Source organism: Schistocerca serialis, chromosome 1 (assembly GCF_023864345.2).
Source record: "Schistocerca serialis cubense isolate TAMUIC-IGC-003099 chromosome 1, iqSchSeri2.2, whole genome shotgun sequence".
Classification (NCBI taxonomy): Eukaryota; Metazoa; Arthropoda; class Insecta; order Orthoptera; family Acrididae; genus Schistocerca; species Schistocerca serialis.
The window spans coordinates 204736029-204751413 of record NC_064638.1 but is presented as its reverse complement, the minus strand read 5'-3'; the positions used below and the strand labels follow the sequence as shown (position 1 = coordinate 204751413).

Sequence of the window (15385 nt, the reverse complement as noted above, 5' to 3'; positions counted from 1 at the left end):
CTATTCAGTTCTGTTTTGTCACGCTCGAAATCTCTGCAGAGTTGAAACCCACCCCTGTTCAAAAACGAAGTAGGCGGCTCAACTTAACGCTCGAGCTAGAGGAACGAAGCACTGACAGCAAACACCTTTAGACGGCACTCTAAGACACTGCAGAGCATTAACCGGGGATTTTGAGATTTACGCTAGTATTATGGCACGTAGCCATTTATAGATAGTACATTCGGTGCGGGACACCTACGGGATCGGAAGTTTAACAACACGGTGTTCGTTGGTGAGTCACTGATTTTCCCAAGAGACCACTGGCAACTGTATTTTTTAATTTTTGTATTTGTGGTCTGTGAAGTTCAGAACTCAAAAACCCATCCCGTTCGACGCAACTCTCAAAGATTCTCGAGGAAATAGACTTTTTTGTAATACGCTGAAATAAAGTAAGTTCTCGACAAGCTGCGTGTGTGTGTGTGTGTGTGTGTGTGTGTGTGTGATACAGTGCTCGCTTGCTGAGGTAGGGGAAGCGGGCCGTGAGAGGGAGTGGCAGAGTGTTTACCTGACTCGTGGGGGCGTAGGTTCAATTCCTAGCAGAAAGAAATTTTTAAACCAAGTTGCATATTCTAAAAGCATTTCTGTGAAGCGTACGATATATGAAAATTGAAAAACAATCGGTAGCACTTCAGGCTAGAAATCGCTGGATCGAGCCTAAATCATATTTTCGTTCGGTTCGAATATCTGCGTCATTCAAATGTAAATTTTATCAGATTTATGCTAATTAAGACTGACATTTCTATCAGAAAGGTACTTCTTATTTCTAATTACATATTTCACACGAAAACCCTGGTTTAATCGCAAACAAATTGTTAGTTTCAGTTATTTTATAAAAGATTGTTAATAGTGTTTAGATTTTAAAAATATAACTTTTTTCATCTTTATGTATTTTACGCTACATGGAAATACTCGCAGACCGGGCACCTGTTTAAAAAATTGATTCTGCTAGGACTCTAACCCATGCCCCAAGGGTCAAGCAAATGCTCTACGATAGAGCCAAATGGTTTGTTCTAATGAAACGATCTGTCTTTAGCGTATTAAATGTAGTCGGAAAACTTTGAAGTCTATTACCTCCAGAATTTTTGAGTTACATCGAACTGCATTTGCTGGCTGATATTTGAGTTCTGAATTTCGGATACCATAGATATAAGAAAAAAAATTAATCCGACTGTCGTGTACCTTCCTTGTTAGCAGTCTCAGTATTTAAACTAATTCCTACATCTGTATCTATATTTCGCCAGCTTAAGGTGTGTTGTGGAAGGCACTTCTGGTACCGCTATAATTCCGCATGTTCCCTGCTCTATTCACGAACGCTCCGTGGGAAGAGCGACTATCGATAACTTCAACGTGCACTGTCTATCACATCGTGTCCACTTAGTGAGGCATGTCGGAGGAAGTAATGTTTTCCGACTCTTCCCGAAATCTACGTTCTACGATTTTCAGCAGTAAATGTCTCCATGAATCACGACGACTCTTTTGTACCGTCAGCTACTGGAGTTTTGAGAATCTCCATAACACACTCGCGCCAGTTATACGATCCTGAGACTAAACGTGGTACTTTTCGTTGAGCCTTCTCTATATTTTCTGTTGAAGATCTCAGACTGATTAACAACACTCAAGAATCGGTCGGCTAAGTGTTTCGTAAGCCACCTCTTTCGTAAATAAGTTACATTTCCTTAAGCTTCTTTCAAAGAATCTCAGAGCGGCATCTGATTTTCCTACTGTTTATTTTATGCGGTCATTTCACTTCAGGTCGGTCCAGAAGGTTGCTCCTGGGTACTTTAGGGCAGATATTAGCCTCAGTGATTTGTTGCCAATAGCGTAATCTAACAGTAGTGGACCTCTTCGCCTACTTGGTCAGTACGTTACATTTATTTATTGTTCAAGGTGAACTGCAAGTCCGCACGTCCTTCTGCCTTTTGGTTTTGAAGCCTCGCTATAGGCAACAGCATCGTCTGCTGGAAGCCTCTAAGATTTTGACGTTATGCACTACACCATTCATACATATTGTTAACGGTTATGATTTACAAAATTTCGTTGGGTTACTCCAGAATTTCCTTTTACATTTGTCGATTTCATTCCGTTAAGAATAAAGTATGGAGTTCTCTCTTAGAAAGGCCAGATTCCAGTCATATCCGGTCCGATGCTTAATAAGCTCTTACTTTGTTGCTACATTTTTAGTTTAAAATAACTTAGATTACATCTGGATTTATTTAGTTTTCGGCACTGTGTTTCCCTCATTCATAACACCTGTCCTAATTTACTCGAATGTCAGGAACTATACAGTAATTGTGCAGCAAGCAGTTGAAATCGAAATCGATTAGAAAGTTTCTTCTTGTCATTACCATTACCTTCACCACCAAATCTCCAGAAATCAAAGTAACTGATCGTCAAAGTGATAACTCAGATTAGAACAATAATAATACTGTATGCTAGCACCTGTGATTACTAGTAACATGCACTGTTTTGGACATATTACGAGTACTGTACACTGAGCACCTTTCATGCATCGGACAAAAAAATATTTAATTGTGTTTACTGTAGATTTATGCCTCGCGCCTAAAGCAAAGTTAGAGGTACTAAGTGATTACAATTAAAGTGCAACTACTCAGATGCCCAGTATGGCAGCGAAAGTCGACATATTTGCTAATGTGGAACCGGTTTAAGCTGAAAAAAAAAAATTGTTCCAGTTTTAGCCACACAGTGCAAATCTGGCGCTGTGAAGCATTTCGGCGACGTCTCCTGTGCTCATGCTGAATAAATTAAGTGGTGGCTAATAATTAAATCAAAATTATGCCTTTCTCGCTTGTTTGACCTCGTTACCCACATCCCGTTCCTAGTACACTACATGTGGAAACATTTCTGTTAATTCTTACTTCCACAGCGCTAGATATGCACCTAGTGGTCAAAACAGGAACTAATCTTTTCCAGCGTAAATAGGTTCCGCATTAATACATTTGAAAATCTACCAAGTTTCGCTGTCATACGATAATTGCATACTACACCGCACTTCTGTGAGTAGTTGCACTTCAATTATAACCACACGATACACTAATTCTGAAGACAGTTATTGAAGGTATGACTTCCTGACACCTAACGTGTCACTAGTCGAAGGCCGTCCTGGCAATAAATAGTGTTAACTGACGCCGCTTTTTAATAACCTCATTTCTGCAGCTGCGGTGCAACTTTGATTTTAATCATGGATAAAACCAAGTTTTTTCAAGAGCACATATGCACAAGTGAAGCACGATAGAGTTTTCTAAAACGTTTCCAGTCTTTATTTATAACGCAAATGCTTGTTTATAACAAGGAACGTAAGTAATCTGCAATTGTGACCCCTTCTCACGATTGGACGATAGTACGCCGTTCTTACAAAACCTAGCAACACGTGAAAAATATCTAAGAAAACAAAAACTACTCTCCACGAAGGCCCTAAATGAATAACCACCTTAATCTGTCAACAAAGACCGTGTTAGGAAATCTAGCAACACGAAAAATCTCCGATTATGCATCTTCTTCACGGAAAACACACTTTTCTACTTGCATACACGGTATTTGATGCTAGGTATAAGGAGACTGAACCATTGTGCTTCACCATTACGCGACTGTTTTAACTCCTCGAAAGGACGGAGTGTTGCACCAATGTCTTAAATTCTTGCAAACCCAAAAATTTTAGTACAAAATTTCTGCAAGGAAAGAGTGGGCAACGACTTTCGTCAGTATCTCATCTCAATTACGGCATGTCCGTGACTAATAATGCGGTTCTATAACATTTCTACTTATTTAGGAGAAGCTGCTATAACTTCCTATCGTTGCCTACCTGGAAAACAAACAGAATAGCTTCCGCAAACAACGACCATGTGACATTTAAGTCTTTTCTGGTTGATATTGTATTTCTTGGTATTCAAAATGTCATTGAGCGTGTACTGGATGGACGTCTTGCAATAAACGTTCTTACCTTCGCAATAACGAACCAGATTTGCTGCTGGATCGAATATTTGACAGGCAAGAAGCATCACGTTATACAGTTATCTAATACTGAAGTATCTGATGTAACAGAACCTCTATTGTTCATTTTAAATTTTGAGATAACGGATAGTGTTAGTTGAAATCTCAGACTTTTCTCCACTGGTCTGGTTAAGAAATACTGCCTGGAAGCTTCTAGTAATACCAGATTTCGGCAAAATATAATGGTAATGTTAAGGTTTTCCTTTAAATCGTATTATAGAAAAATGATTGTGAATTTCAAGAAACAGAATCTTTGAGTTTGACTGTAATCTTACTAAACCACAGTCCGCGTCGTAACACACACATCTGGTAGTAACAGTGTACAGAGAGATGAAATTGAACGACCATATTAGGCAAATGACAAGCTAAGATTGACTAGTAGTATAATGAGAAACTTCACTTGTCTGAAAGAGAGTTTATGCAAGGCACTTGTACGGCCCGTATTTAAGTACTGTTCAAGTAACTTCATTCCGCTTCTTTAGCTCAATGGTCAGTGCGTGGCTGCTGCACAGAGGATCCGGATTCGAATCCCTATACTGACATTTTTTTCTTGGTGGTAGGACTGGAAAGAGATACTCAGCTTCGTGACGCGAGCTGAAGAGCTACTTGAGTGATAAATAGCGTTTCCAACTTCCCCTTGCCCCTCCATATTGCATCCGCATGACCACATTGGCAAAAAATGACACGATGGTCGGTCTGCTCCGACTGACCCGTCTCAGCCAGAATGTGGAACTTGCTTTGTTAGTGCCGATACCAAATAGGACTAAACGGCGACATCGAGTGCCTGTAAAGGGGCGCGAATGGTCAGAGGTCTGACGGGCGGGATAGTTACAAAATTATTCAAAAAACAAAACTGGTAGTATACGCCGCACATCTCGCAATAATCTGCTTTCCTTGCACAAACTACCAATGTCGCCCTGTCCTCTAGGTATTTATCCCGTACTGACCATGAAGGTAAAACTGGATAAACAGCAACTCTCACACAGACGTACAAGCACCCGTTGTTCCCATATAGGTGTCACCCATTAACGGAACATGAAAAATATATGGTATAATAGTAGCCTCTGCCACGCACTTCATAGTGGTTTGCACAGTATAGAGGTAAATTACGGTATGGTAACATCGACAAGCGACGATCACGTTTGTCCGTGAGTTACTCCATTATTTACGTAATTTGGGTCGCCATGGTGCTACAGAGTTGGGTGCTGAAGTGACAACACCCAGGACTTGCATTCGGAGAGACTGGGGTTCACATCCCAACAGTCCATCAAAATTTAATGTATCCTGGTTTGTCTGTATCAGTTAAAGCGAAAGTAAAGTTATTCTTCTGAAAAGGATACAGTAGCTATCTGCTCCATCCTTTTCTTATTCGACTTCTCCATTTCTAGCTACCTACCAGTGTACAAACCGTAAACGAACACTGTAGATTTCTATAACATCTGCAGTACTTCTAGGTAATCGGATTTCCTTTATTTTGAACCCACTGGTAAGTGCACCACGTGTAGAGTCTGAATTTAAATGTTGGGAGGCACAAACCGGTCGTGAGACATAGTTCATTTTGTATTAATGTCTTGTGCTTGAACAGCTGAACGAAGATGAGATTTTAACAGCTGAGGTCGTAGGAAAGTGAGACGTAACTTTGCAACCACATTTCAGCGCCATCACCCTAATGTCTGTGCCGGGCCTAACTTCCAATTCTCGAGATAGAATTAGCTGCTTCTCCCTATATCTCACAGGTTTTGTTCAAGAAGAGAAGTGCGATTCAAGGTTTAGTTCTGTGTGTAACGATATTCGGTTATCAAACTTTATATATTACAAGCAGGACTGTTTCGTAAATATTCATGAGGAGAACGACCACCTGCTTCTGCGCATATAAGCTTTTAAAAGTGTTCATTTCCTTTTTAAAGCTTTCGATTCAGTAGCTAAGTTTTTTAACAGTAATTGCTAGAGAAATACTTTAATGTAACAGGTAGCCGAATTTATCACGAGGCGAAGATTTTCTTGACAGGCAGAGCACGAGAAGCCGTTCTCGACGAAAAGTATCAACAAACCCAGAGTTAGCTTCAGGTCTCAGGACAGCGCAATATGACGGTCATTGCCCTCACCATATAACTGTAATCTGATAACACTGTAACCTGTAGCTTTCCGTGCTTGGGGTCAGGCATAAATAAAACCTCGCGAACATTCAAATTCAACTTGTGACAAACTGTGAACGCAGAAACATTTGATGTTACGATTTGACTAAACGAAGTGTGGCAGCATTGGCTACGGGGCTAATAAGTCTATTACGGTCTTTTGTCATAAAGATGGAGTAACACAACCGATGACTACGTATAAGCCCAATGCACGGGAAGGTGTCACGAAAAATTAGAAAAATATGCTAACAGTTGCCTAAACAAATCCACCCATGGTCTAAAAACTTTTTCATTGATATTTTTTACCTACAAATGCTTTTCAAAATCATTTTTCCCAAAACGTACGAGGCATGGGTCATCACCTGCACTAAAAATAGTTTAGAAATTGTTTGTTCTTTAATGCGTATCGTATGTGCTTCTTCCTGTGGTATTCATTAAGACACACTTTGAACTACCTGGAGGATGTATATTCATTATTAGTGCCTTCTACTACGCTATTCTGTTTTGTTGTCTGTCGAGTTATGTAAACTAACTCGAATTTAACACAAGCAATAAAAATTTTTAGAACAAGATTCCTCGGTTGTTTGAAGTTGCGCGATTCCATGCGCAGTTCGCATTGCTTGCAAAACGCTCCGTGACAAGCCTTCTCACAGACCCATAACAAACAAGTATCGCAGATTGCTGAAATAGAAACATTCGCGTTTTCAGGTAAGAAAAATGTGCTTCAAACCACGTTTTGATCCGAGAAAGATCACTTAGAGATCGGACCTAGTATGTCAGGTCAAACATAATAATGTACTCTTGTCATAACGTATATTGGGAAATAGCTCAACTGTATAATTTCCTTTCCCAGTTTCAGCAGCAAGATATAGCCAACACGTTAATGTGAAGAAACTATTTCGAAAGTTACGTTCAGGCCTGTTGCTCGAGGGATATTATTGGCCGCGGCAGCAGTTTATTTCAGGTATCGGTACGCTCAATTTCGTTCTGCTTCTACCAACTGCTTTGCCGTACTAGAAAAATACAGTAGAAAGTTTCGTAATTTTAACTATACCCACTGCGGACGCGGATCAGGCTAAATGGAGTGACAACGTTAGTGGGAAGTACGGGTACACTGCAGCGCCAACAGACCGCTGCCGCAGCTGGCGGTTACCTGCCTCGTGTGGCGATAGGACGGCGTCTGAGTCGGCAACTGGCGCACGCTCGCAGCGACACCAGCGGAAGTATCGTCAACTAGTACGCTGCCGCAGTCCTTTTTATCGCTGGCGCTTCGTTACGTCATGGGTCGCTGCGGCGCCTCCTGCGAACACACATTCGAGGGAATCATAATCAGCTTCTTCAACCAGCGCTGTACATGCCTTACCATACGATACCTCAAATATAGGACTCATATTAAAATGATAGTGCAACATGAACAGATTAAACAGTTATATGTTTGGTTGTCATTCATTTCGGAGTCTTCCCGTACTTAACAATACCGTGACTTCAGCTAACTCGTCTGTTTGCCAAGAACGCACACTTTTCATCGGATTTGCTGTATGTGTCTGACTGCAGGCAACGGACATTCTCAAAAATGAATATCTATTCTAATAAATTGCATTCATTTGTCACTTTGTTTCGGAGGAAAGAAACCGTAAAATTTAATGTTGCGTCGAATCAAGGTCGTAAGAGACGAAGCAGAAGTTCAACAGAATGATGAGAACGAAGTGGTCGTGGATTGTAACTACGTTAGCTCGGAGAGAACAGTTTCAGAGTTCTGACAGTACCTACATCAAAAAAAAGTATATCCTACCTACGAAATGCAAAATAGTGATATGAATGGGGATCATGGGATATTTGCAGACGTAAGATGATACCATACTTTTATGTGGTACGGACTGGAAAGGGCCACAGCCAGGCACTTTTCCACTTTTCAATCTCTCGCTCTCACTCTCTCTCTCTCTCTCTCTCTCTCTCTCTCTCTCTCTCTCTTTCTCTTTCTCCCCTTACTCCTAACGAATACTACAGCAGCACTGTCTAAAACCTGTGCCCCTCACTAGGTGACTCTGTAAACGAGTTCGATTTGCAAGTTCAGTGTGAATATCAAGTGTGATGCCCCAGTACTTTCTCTAGGCATCTAAAAGGTAGCTGCCACACACGTTTTCAATTTTTTGAAATGATGCCAATGTACTCTAAGCTTCTCGAAGGGCGTAAACAAGAAATTTATCAGAGAGGGGTTGTTAACACACTAGTAAGCAAGGACGGAGCTTTCAATACGAGCATGGCTTTGTATCCAGCAGTTTATAAATAGTTAATCCATTCTAGCTATAGGTTCCGCCAATGCACAATAACGTTTTGGGTAATGAGATTGCCGACCTTCTTGCTAAGGAAGTCTTGATGTCAGGTTTAGAAGACTATACGCACGTTCCAGATGAGGATCTGTTACAGTTTTACAGAAAAAGGAAAAAATGAAATGTGTGTGAAATCTTATGGGACTTAACTGCTAAGGTCATCAGTCCCTAAGCTTACACACTACTTAACCTAAATTATCCTAAGGACAAACATACACACCCATGCCCTAGGGAGGACTCGAACCTCAGCCGGGACCAACCGCACAGTCCATGACTGCAGCGCCCTAGACCGCTCGGCTGATCCCGCGTGGCACAGAAAAAGGACTCGGGCATAGTGAGAGAAAGAATGTCAAGCTTCCCATAAAACTAAAGGAAAATACTATGTGCAAATAACACCAGTGCTACCAAATAGGCCACGATACCATGGACCTTGGAAATTTTCAGTTACCACGGCGCGGTTGAAGTTTAACCGCCGTCGATATGCACAGCACCCACACCGTATATGCATATTACCATCTGCACTTTGTGATTACGGCGTAGTGGAAGACACAAATCAGCATGAGCTGGTAGTACGTCACATCCAAGTTGCTAAGGAATTAAGTGAGCAAGAAATACTAGTTACCAACATCTGCGCCAACATTATTAGCAACCATAGACTCTGCAGTGCATAAAGAACTTAACTCCTTCCTAACGTAAGTGAAAAGAGAGATATGTACGGACGTAATTGCTGGTCCCAGCCAGTGCTGAGAAATAGTTTTTAGAAAAAAATTCCACACTCTGCACCGTTTCCTAGTTAATTAACACTGAAGTTAGCCAATCAGGCCGTCGCGCGCAGATTCAAGGGCCCGCCAGATACAATTACTGTAAGTTGCCCTCACAGAGTAGACGACAGCGCACGAGACTGGTCAGCCTTTGGTTTGGGTTCGATCCTTACTGTCGTCCCGTGTCCAATTTTTGTATCGCTCTGTTGTTGGGTTTTAGGAAACCAGACGAAGAAAATGTTTGGCGACACCGTCTCTGGCGGGCCTCTTGAATTTGCCAGCGCAACAGCCTGACTGGCTAACTTCAATGATAATTATCTCGGAATCGACGCGACGTATCGAATTTTTTCTTAACAATTATTTTTCATCGCAACCTACCCTGCAACACCTTTACAAGCTTGTAAAACTGTTTCTGACCACCAGCATGTCTCTCACACTTCTTAAAATATTCTCATCCGGCCACGCACATTTACATTTCCCAATGTCGCTAAGGAAATGTTGGATTGGTTCTTTTGAAATGGACAAGGCCTATTTCATTTCTCGTCCTATCCAAACCGAACTCTTCTGCTGACTCCATTGTGTACAAAAGTGTAACCCTAATCTTCCTCATTATCGGCCGATATCCATAACACTCTTCTTATCACTCTACCAGCTGGGTCCTACAACAAATGGGAACTACTTATTTTGTACTGTATACAATGTTTCCTAAAAGTGCATTACCCATCACGAATTCTGCGGCTTCTGGAGATTTCACAATAGCTTATCAATTGACACAATTCTACATCAACATTTACATCTTTATTCTCCAAAACAACTGTGAAGTGCACGGCAGAGGATACATCCCATTGCACTACTTCTTAGGTCTTCTTTCGTTTCCATTTTTGTATAGTCCGCGAGAAAAATAGTTGGTTAAGTGCCTCTTTGGGCGTTGTAGATAACAGTGCCTTAGCAGAGTCTAAGGGACGTTGTGTCCGGGCTACAGTACATTCTTAGATATCTCAGTTAACGCTCGTTCTTGAACCTTTCTCAGTATGCTTTCGCGGGATGTTCGGTGTACATCTTCGTCTGGCAGTCTAATATTTCCAGCATCCCCGTGATGGTTTCACTTACGTCAGGAAAACTTGTCACGATTCGTGCTGCCCTTCTCTGTATAAGTTCAAGATCCCCTGTTAGTCCTACTTGGTAAGAGTATGACACACTTCAGCAATAATTTAGAAGTGTTCGCACGAGTTTTTTTGTAAGCAATCTCCTTTGCAGACTGATTATATTTTCCAAGCATCCTACCAATGAAGCGAAGTCTAGCATCTGCTTTACCTACGACTGAGCGTATGTGCTCATTCCATGTCAAATCCCTACATATTACTATACATAGGCTTTTGTATGACTTGACCGATTTTAATTATGACTTATCGATATTGTAGTCAGAGGATACTACCATTTGTAGTCCTGTGTAGTGAACATTTTTATATTTCTGAACATTTAAAGCAAGTTGCAATTACGGCACCACTGTGGAAGCCCATCAAAGATCTGACCCACAAGTTGTGCAACGTTTTTCAGTGTAACCATCTTCTCTATCGGTTGACTAGTTGCCGATGAGATGGCTCGGCGCTAGTCTCGAATTCTTAAAGTTAACTTTGCCCTAGGACTGGCGCTCTGTGTAAGAAAAGTGTGTCAAGGACTCGTTACCGCTTTGACATGGCGTAAACAATTGGGACTCGCTTCAGCTGCAGGTCAGGATGACTTTTATACAACAAAACCAAATCGTAGCGTAAAGCGTCTAACAATATTTTTGCTGGTTTACTAGTACTTAACTGTCCAAAATATGGTTTATAATTTTCGAATCAATCAACGACACCCGAACGGAAAATTATTGTAATTTTGTTCGCTTTCAACATATGCTCAATATTCAGTAGTATGACAGCACTTGATCGTCTTCGCTACTGTTAAACACATGTCTTCTACTCCTAACCTCTTAAGGTATGCGATTTACTGCCAATGTTTACTAGACTTTTTTTTCTTTTTGGTCCATACTACTTCCTCCAAAAATATAAAAAGCAAAGACATTGTGTTAGATGAGATCTGCTCCACAGTATTCAAGGTGAATAAGCGCTCATAGGCTCTTAAGGTGTACATTTTACAGTTCATCATTACTAGACTTTCTTGTTTTGAATTATGTTTTCTGTCGTAACGCCCAATATTGACCATTCCTCCTGGGACACCTTGTATCTTACGAATATAACAAAATATGGCTGGATCGCTTACTTGGAGAGTCCTTCTCGTACCACTATTATTTTCGCCTTTACCTGACCCATTCGCGAATGGCACGTGGGAACAATGACTGTCAGTCGAGCTCTAGTTTATCGGCTTTTCTCGTTGTGGCTGTTTTGTGAGACGTATGTGGGAGGAAATAAAATGTTCCCTGACTATTCTCGGAACGTGCTCTATCAGAATTTCAATAGTAAATCTCTCTTTGATGCACAACAGCTCTGTTCGTAGCGTCTGCCATTGAACTTTGTTGAACATCTCTGTAAAGAAACGCTCTCGCACCGGCTAAACGATTACGTGACTAAGCGTGCCGTCTATCTCTTCTACTAATCCATCCTGGTGAGGGTACCAAACAATACCCAAACATCGGTCGAATAAGTGTTTTGGAGTCAATCCTTTCATCGATGAATTATATTTCTTTAAGATTCTTCCAGTGAATCAGTTTGGCATCTGCTTTTCCTGCAATCCACTCTGTCGACGGAATTGCGAAAACCTGTGTGCTGGATTGAGAGCAATGCTGATCTTTCTCACCCTTAAGCAGTACCAGCACTCTGTTATCCGATTCGCATCAAGGCTTCCGTCTGCCCGTTCCTCTCTCTATCGGTTTTCAGTCTCTGAGGGAGTGAATGAAGGAAGAATATGGTTTAAAGTCCCGTCTGTTATGATGCCACACACGAGTACTAACGAGGTCAGAATGGAAAACGAATTCGGACATGCCTTTTTCAAAGGAACTGTCGTGGGAATCATCGTAAGACATTTAGGGAAATCACGGAAAACCTAAATCTGGGTGACCAGACGGGCATTGGAACTACAATATCAGTAATTAATAAGAACTATATGTAAAGAGTGTTGTCGGGAAGCGGCAAAAAGTGCGGTCGTTGTCGTAATGCGGAAACGGAGTGATTTATCTGACGACCAAAAGGGCATGATCACTGGCTTTCGGTCCAAGGTTGAGGCATTTTCAAAACGGCTAAGTTTGTAAACAGTTCGGGTGCCACCGTGGTTAAAGTAGGAATGGCGCTACCAGCAGTGTCTCCTCAAAGACCGTTTAGCGAACGCTGTTGCGTATGGGCTCCTGCAGAGGGGCCTGGTCCACACACCCACACTGACTGCTGTTCATTGTCGACGAATGCCGGGAATCGAACCTGGGTCCCCTTGCGAGGTAGGCGGTAACGCTAACACTGCGCTACTGAGGCGGATCTCTGCTACAGGGAACGAACTGCTATGTTTCGCAACGGTAGCAGTCGATCTCCGTGTCTCCACGAGTACTTTCAAAAAATAAATAAAGAAAATCGTTATTTATTGAGGTTGTTTCAAAATGCTTTTCTTAGGAACTGTAGATTACTTCACAGAATACATTACATTTTCACTGACTTGTGACTTGTGTGCATCTTTCAGTGCGCGCACGTAAATCTTTTTAATTTACTAGTCTCCAATTCCTTTTTCCTGTATTGGTCTTATTGTTTAACTGCGAGTATTTACATAATTTGTTTGCAGTCTAGATTTGTGAATAGAATTGTTTACAGTAGCAGCATTGCTGATTATCTTTACTTTTGCTATAAATTATTGTATGACGGAGAGTTAGATTATATGAAATAACAACTACCGTATAATAGATTTGATTTAAACATTTAAATTAAAATGCCCACTTAATGTCATGGTTTGTCATTCTAACTTTGATAATGCGTGTAGTTCTTCGTAAATAACTCAAAATCATCATCTGGGACCCCGTGCATTGTGACAATTATCATGAACTTCCCATTAACTCTATTTCTATAACATAAACTTCAAAAGGCCAATCGCAGCAAAATCTGACGGTGTCAGTATTTTTGTAATTGTATAATTCATACTATAAATGGCGACAGACCACAACTTCAATTCTCAGACTGGTTCGTCGTCCCTGAATAACTATAAATTTTAACGTAAAGTTCTTACTCAACTGGGAAAGCGAAACAAAACAACACAACCACGGTTAATACGGAGACAAACGAATCACAGCCAGGCATTCTCACACGTAGCATGCTATTCATGGAACTGCGTAGGAATTCAGTCATCAACGATTGACCGCTGCGATCTGCTCACATTCATGCGATCTGCGGACAGATTGCATGGCGTGGCGGCGGATCAGTGCGATTCGTAGTTCGTGTGTTGAGCCTCTTACAATTACAGTCGTTTCTCAATATATGTATTCTGTGATTAGACGGTTGCTCAGTGCAAAGTTTGAAATTTCCGCTTACAAATCAATTTTCGATGTCTCAGGTGTTGCTCTCTGTCGACGATAGTCACAATAATTTTGTCTTCCTTTGTTTCATGATATTACTCACAGAGCGCGCTTCCATCGACAGGCATGTAGAGCACTGCCGGCAAAAGCGTCCCTTTGCCCTCAGCGCCAGTCGGTTACTTCTCGATTTACATCTACATCATTACTCTGCAGTTCACAATTAAGTGCCTGGCAGAGGGTTCATCGAACCATCTTTAAGCTTCTTCTCTACCGTTATATTCTCGAACAGGGCGCGGGAAAAACGAACGCTTAAATCCTTACATTTTATACACAAATAACCCGAAAAAGATATTTTCAGTTTATTTTTCATTCTTGATTTTTCTATTACGTTAAATAAGTTTATTTCGTTTTCACTTTAGTTCTTATTCGTGACAACACACACTGGAGGATATAAGAAATATTTAAACCAAAAAAAATGTTGCGGTTTCTTCTGAAACGTGTTATATCATGTCAGGACAAAATACTTCTCTATTGAAGTTATATAACAAACAAGAATCTGATTTTAGCAGTTGGAAGAAAGATCTCAGCTCGCCACTTAGACGTATCGACGTCGGGAGTGTGTCAGTTTTGTGATGTTCTAGATTTCTTGTAGAAGTCACTAACCGATAACCTAAACCACTCGCGGAGACGAGGTACTCCAGCTACAAAACGAAAACCCGAGATAGATGCACGACAAGTTTAAGAGTTTGGCTTTGCATCCCCTTTAGGCGATAGGGATGTGTAACGCCTCTCTGCCTCCTCATAGTCTAGAACTAGACGCAGTTCACAACCACATTGAGGTACTGAGAACGTGCTGATGGTGACATTTGGTACAGTTTTAGCTCATAATATTAATGTGTAACTCCATTTGTAAAGGTTCGTCTTGATCACATTAACTATACTATTAGAATTGTCGGTTTCGGCCATTGCCATCTTCAGAGCTCTTACTAATAGAATAGCGGTGGCGTAAAATCTAAGTTCATTTAGCTAAAACAATTTCTACAACCGTCCTAACGATACATAAAAAATTGAAAAAAAATACTAACATGATACAACACTAATTTTTAGACATGTCTGCCGATCACACCGTATCATCGCAGATGATAGGAGTCCCCGCTGCAAGACGCCCTGCTCCCGAACGTTGTTAGTCCAGCCTATTAAACCTTGCCTCATCTTGAATCGGAGGGAAGGATGGAGAGGGAAATTATCAAAGATCCAGCACATGCGTAGAGAAAAAAAGGGACAACATAGTAGATTGTAGCTTGAAGGTGTACCTGGACAGCTGACAACCACAGAGTAGAATTTCCGAGTCGAAGTGCTAAAACCTCTGGGCCGAAAGGCAAAGACTCGTTTACGACTGCTAGTACTCATCTGCCTGAATTTTTAGACATTGTTTCAACCAAAAGAATTTTACAAGCATTTGATTCCATACCGAAAACGTAGTCTCTTTTCACCTTTTTAGGTAAGACATAATAGTCACTTGACTGTGGACCAATTTTCTGATGAAGGAAAATGTCAGAAGATACAGATGTGATCGGACGTCTTGCTCTTTAAAGGAAATGTGCACGGAATCGCAATGAGTGCACT

At 41.1% G+C, this 15385-nt stretch overlaps 1 protein-coding gene across 1 annotated transcript in view; it reads right to left on the bottom strand.

The window, feature by feature from the left end:
• The window catches only part of LOC126465638 (organic cation transporter protein-like), a 254040-nt gene extending 246673 nt beyond the window's left edge, over window positions 1-7367 (bottom strand). The window contains exon 1 of the mRNA XM_050096322.1: window positions 7336-7367. The gene's annotated coding sequence lies outside the window, so the exon portion shown is untranslated. The remainder of the gene's footprint in view (window positions 1-7335) is intronic.
• Between the last annotated feature and the right edge of the window lie 8018 nt (window positions 7368-15385).